Source organism: Labeo rohita, chromosome 15, assembly GCF_022985175.1.
Source record: "Labeo rohita strain BAU-BD-2019 chromosome 15, IGBB_LRoh.1.0, whole genome shotgun sequence".
In the NCBI taxonomy this organism is placed as follows: Eukaryota; Metazoa; Chordata; class Actinopteri; order Cypriniformes; family Cyprinidae; genus Labeo; species Labeo rohita.
The window spans coordinates 28,097,736-28,103,982 of NC_066883.1; positions in this window are offsets into that span (position 1 = coordinate 28,097,736).

A 6,247-nucleotide genomic window follows, 5' to 3' on the forward strand; every position below is an offset into this window, starting at 1 on the left:
GCAGAGTATCGATGGTCCATGCGGCTAGTGGAGAAAAAGATTTTGGAGATGCTGAAAGTCATAAAACAGAAATTAAACACAGCTGTTAAGTGAAGTGTCTCGTTCCCTGGGCAACATTCGTTTTTCCATCAGAACCGTTTAGAGCAGATTGTCCTTGTAAATAAATACCACTTTAATGGAACTCAATCCTGGCATCTTCTCCTGACCTCAACACCTCATATGTTTCCAAAACCATACAGTCTTAGAAAGGTTCAAATAAGGGTTTTCGCACCAGTTTTGTTCCCCAAGGAAGCTTTCCGTGAACGGTTCTAAAAAGAACCATTTTTTCTTGTGTGAAGAACATTTTAAATATTTCAGAAAGAACTTTTTTGTGGAATGGTTCTAAACGAAACCTTCCAAAAAAAACTTCATAAGAGCGTAGAATCCAAAAAACACTGGCTTTTATTAATCACTTGAAACACTTTGTAGTCACAATAACAAATGTTAAATATGTTTTTTTCTGTCGATGATGTGGAAAAATATCGCTGGATGACCTTTTGCCTCATCCTTGCTTCAATTCTGTTGATAAATTCTTCTCTTTAATCCTTCCCATATGTTTTCTGTCACTAATTATAATTATCTTACACATTTGTTGTGATTCGTATGTGGCCTTGTTGTTATGTCAAGCTAATGAAATCATCGAGATGTACAATCAGAGTTTAATCAGTTCGAGGCTTCTCAGGATTAAAAAAAAGGTGGCGGAGAGGTTGGAGGGGATTGTGGGATGATGTCTCAGCTGCTTCGAAACAGCATGAGATCTCATGACGTACACCAGCATGACACATCCGTGGAAGAAGGGGTGAAATATCATACTGGAAGAGAAACTCGGAGACTAGTCTAACAGTTCCGGCCTCAAGCTGTTTATTCCATCCAGCGCTAATTGTGTTACACACCTCGAGATCTTCTGCTTTTCTCTTCGGCATGTATACGAAATCCTAAACGCCTTCCTGTATGAAAATAAATTTTGCCTTCCAATTTAAAACCACGTTTGCGGTTTATGGTTTCTGTGTAACAGATGGTGACTTGCTGTATTGTTTTACCCTCTCCAGTCAGTGTCTTGGATGCCCACACACCTTTCTTGCAGTGGGTGATCTCATATCTTCCACAGTAAATACTCAAGCTGCGAGTAATTCGGCCAAGCATCATTATGTCTTGCTCCTGGCTGTTGTGCCTCATTAGAACCTGTTACCAGAGTACTCAGGCCTCCCAGAGGGCCCTGGAGGTGTTTTCTTAAGCCCTACACCAGAGGAAACCGCGTGGCATGCGCACCCTGCACAGCCTTTTCCGGCCTGTAAATGCTGCATTTATTTTCAAAACTTTCTTCTGAAAATATCTCCGCTCTAAAACAAGATGCCATGCTTCGAAAGACTGCCAAGCGCTAACCATCTGATGTAGAGAGAGGGGGAATAAAATAAAAGCAAGCATGTGAAAATTAAAAAGAGTAGTGTTAAGAAATGTTGGGTGTGTTGGGAGTCTGGTTGGGAAACGCAAGTTTCCTGCATTGTTTGTTCAGTAATGATGCAACGCTGCTACCGAAAGTTCACCGCAACCACTGTAGTGTGATTCCCATAGAAATGATTCTTTTGAGCTGATTCACTTAGTGAATTAAAACAACCATTCTTTTTAGGGTATTAAAAACATACTGTTTACAGCTAACTTGGAAAAGCACACTCTGCATTCTGGCAGTGGTATTTCAGAAATGTTAATGAATTAAATATGTTAACACATTTCGTTCTGTTGTTTACCATGCTGTTTCTAAAATGACCATGAAATGTTATTTAATAGCTCTAAAATGTATTTTTTGTTAAAACCATTTCATCATTTGGCAACAGAATTACATTTCATTGTCCAAATAACTATTTCTTTTTTAATATTCATCAAACTTAATTTGTGTTCTGAAGATGAACGAAGGTCTTACGGGTTTGGAACGACATGAGGGTGAGTAATTAATGACAGAATTTTAATTTTTGGGTGAACCATCCCTTTAAAACATTTGGTATTGCTACCATTAAGTAACCAAATCATTCAATTCTTCATAATTTCCATCCCTAGTTTTGGATCTTTTCCAGTCAAACTAAACGTAGTATTGTCCGTTGGCTTAAGGCTTAAACCTTAACTAACAAAATGCCCCAAAGTTTTGCATCTACACTGACAAATTTGCCATTTTGAGGGTTTGCATTTACATTACGGTTTGGTCAGTTACCTGAAAGTGTGGCCATATTGGAGATACTCTGATGTAAACAACATTGATCGTACAGGTAATGTACTACTGTTGTTCTGCTAATTAATGTCTCAACCACAGAAAAACGTGGAAGCTGCTAAATCATATAGAGAAGGACTTAGTAAGTAGAAAACTAATATTTTGAAAAACTAAAGTTAATAGGTGGTAAAGATATGTACGAGCAGTATTAACTAAGATATTAGCCTAATATAATATACACCTACCTGACTGGAAATGATACAAACAAACACAAATGTTGTCAAGATTCTTGTCCTGGAAATCCTGGTTCACGGTGGTCAACCACAAACGCCTTTTGTTCGTCAGAGTTTTCTGCACTCTTCTCCTTTATTTGTTATAAGTTTTGGCAGTCTATAGTACTCAAAAATGTTTTTCCCGGTCCAACCGATTAGTAAAGCCCAAAACATGACAGTAACTGTCCATTTTCGGCAGCAATAATCAGCAAAATATGCGAGTTTCGTTCGGTTCAGTGGCATTGTTTATATTCAGTGCCGCCATCTGATGACGCGTCGTGAAAACATTCTATTGTGACCGTTATAGAAATTTTGAATAGCACCATTCCAAGTCCTTTTTTGTTTTTTAAAGGGGACAGATGTCAGTTTTACACAGGTTAGTATGATTTTAGGGTCTTCATGAAATGTCTGCAACGTACTTTGGTTAAAATTCCTCAATTGTTGTAGCTGTCGCAGCTCGAAAAAATGGCGGACGACGTACAACTGACAGGGCTGAAATTTACTACGGGACAATCCGTTAGCGGTCGTCAGAGAGGTCTGAGCGGTTTGACGTAATACTGCTCAGAAAATCAAATAAGTGAATGGATTTTTATCATAACCTTTGTTGTTAAACACTTGGTTCTTTTTTTGTCTGAGGGAAGTGCTTTCTTGAAATGGAAGTGAAATATGTTTAGTATTTTGCTTCCAGAGAACGTCCCGTCCGCCTAAACCGTCGCCACAGCAGCAGCTGTCCCGATCGGAGCGCGCCACAAGTTTCACAGTGACGTTGTTTTGCCTCGGCTGCGTGCGGCTGGTGTCCTGTCATGATAACACGACAGCCAAATCTGCAAAAGGGATCAAAGATGCGTTTCCTCCTAACAAACAGCCCAACACATTACAATTACAAACATCTGGCGTCTGCTGGGTACAGATGTCAGGCCGTGCCCACACCCCTAAAACCATCAGGATGCGGTCCAGATGTGAAGAGGTCCATCTCACGTAAGATACAGATGTTGCTGTTACTCAGACCACCGCAAGGCAAACTGCTTTTGTCTCAAGTACTTTTTAAATTTAGATTGTTTTGCTACACCCAGTTTGCATGTGAAGCTGTGAGACAGGCTACAAACAGCCACTGTGAATGTGATTGAATTAGAGTCGATTGTTTAGCAAAACAACGCTGAGAATCTGCATTTTTGACGTCAGTCCGTTGGCTTTGCTTTGCTAGGCTTGTATTTAATCAGTCTGGAGTAGAACAACAACAAATAATGCTGATTGTAACATCAAATTTTGTTTTACAATTCATAAGTGTGATACAATTCCATTTTGACTGATTTGACTGATTAATTTGGCAAATTTTAGTAGTGATGTCAACAATAAATGCTTCATACGCAGCTCTTTGAGAAGGTTTGTGATTAGTAAGATATTTTTTTTAATGTTAATGCTCACCAAGGCTGCATTTATTTGATCATAAATGCAGTAAAAACAGTAATACTGTGAAATAGTATTAAAATTTCAAAATTTGTATGATTTAGTGCTGAAGAAATGATCAGTGTTGGCCTTATTGTCACCTGTTGATTAATTAAAGGCATCCTTGCTGAATAAAAGGGTTTTTTTTTGTAATTATGTTAAAACCTATTGACTCCAATATTTAACTATGTTGTTTATTGTTACTGTTGAGGTCAAAAGTTTACATACACCTTGCAGAATCTGCAAAATGTTAGTAATTTTACCAAAATAAGAGGGATCATACAAAATGTATGTTATTTTTTATTTAGTACCGACCTGAATAAGATATTTCACATAAAAGATGTTTACATATAGTCCACAAGAGAAAATAATAATTTAATGTATACAAATGACCCTGTTTAAAAGTTTAGTTTTTTTGTTTAGTGATAGTTGTTCATGAGTGGTAAAATAAAAATAAAATAACATTGGTAAAATAATTAACATTTTGCCGATTCTGCAAGGTGTATAAACTTTTGAAGTCAACTGTACATACATGCTTTAAATATGCCATTTAGTTTTATAGCAGTACATTTACTTATGCATTCAGACGTTTCTTCTATCCACTTCAAGGACTTCAAGTGCATTTGTGGTATGTATTTCATCAATGTTTCTGTTCCATGTGAAATGAACTTAGGACTGTGTCGTTGGTTCGACCTTATTCGACCTTAAATAATATTTTCTCATTATGTCACTCTATTCAAAATTGCAGAGCACTTCCCTTGCAAGATTAGACATCTTTCTAAATTGGATTAATGCAGATGGGAAATTTCAGAGTCACAAATGGGAATCTAATGAAGGCGCAGGTGCAAATGAAATCATTCCTGAAATCTCCTCGGATGTTTTAATCAGTCCACTGGTTACTGTCAGTTCCTGAAACGGAGTCTCAAAGGACATAAAAGACACCAAATCAGTATTCCCTGTGTCGGCTGTGACCGAGGTGACTTCCTGTTTCAGATGCTTATCTGATTATGGGTTTATATCATCGCATGCAACCTGCCTGCTTCACAGGAAAGAACAGTGGAAATTTATATTTTTCATATATCATTTACATGCAAGATTAGACATGAGATACAGACAGACACCTGTGGACTGATTTGAATTCATAATCTCCTATGTGTGGGAAATCTTGACTAAAGTCGGTAAGAATTTTTTAAAGAAATGTATCCGTTTGATGCATTAAATTAAGGTGAAATTATAATATTAAAAGATATATTTATTTCAAATACATGTTGTCTTTTGAGCTTTTTATTTAGCAAAGAATAATAAAAAATAAGGTTTTCACAAAAATGGTAAGTAGAACAACTGCTTTCAACATGGATAATAGTAAGAAATGTTTCTTGAGCACCAAATCAACATATTAGAATGATTTCTGATGGATTTCTGGAGTAATGCTAAAAATGTATCATTGCCTTCACAGGAATAAATTACATTTTAAAACATGAAAGTGAAAAAAAAATCATTGTGAGTTTGAGAAATTTAAAAAGACCTCACTGAACTTTTGAACGGTAGTGTATTGTTACAATTCATTAAATTATGGCCAGTTTGTCCATCAGCATTACTGTGTTGGACTCCTTTAACCAAAATGACCTTCCTACATGTGTGATTAATTCTAAAGGGTATAATTAATGTAATAGGATTAGTTTGTGTTCACTGAAAGTCAATGTTGTGGTCAGGATGAGTGGAGACATGATGAGATGCATTACAGATCATTGAAGAGCTTGTACCTTAATGTGCCGTGCATGAGTGATGTTAGCACCAGATCCGGTCCAGACTGATCCTGCTCTTCCGTTTCTGTAAGTTCCCTGTAGGGATTGGAAAAACACTTTGGTGGATATTACACCCTGTTATTCTTTCTCTCCGCAGTCCCTCCAGCAGCTTTCTGTCTTTGGGCCATTAGAATAATATCTCAGTGTCTGGGTCAGAAGGAAAAACATCACAAGTCAATTTCGGAACCCTCTCCAACAAGACTCGTGTCAACTGGTAAAGCTGTGACATTATTTTTAAAAAATTATATATATATATATATATATATATATATATATATTCAAAGCTGCTGAGACAAATCTTTACTAAAGAGTAGAGAGAAGTCTTAAGCTAAGTGTACGGGCGGGATTGACCTCAAGGCACATAGGAATACTGTAGTGTAGAGTGCAATATTATGTGCTATATTCAAATAAAGGTTTAAAAATAAAATTATTGCCACAATCAAATAAAGATTTTAAAATGCAGGCTAGTATCTATAAGTATATGT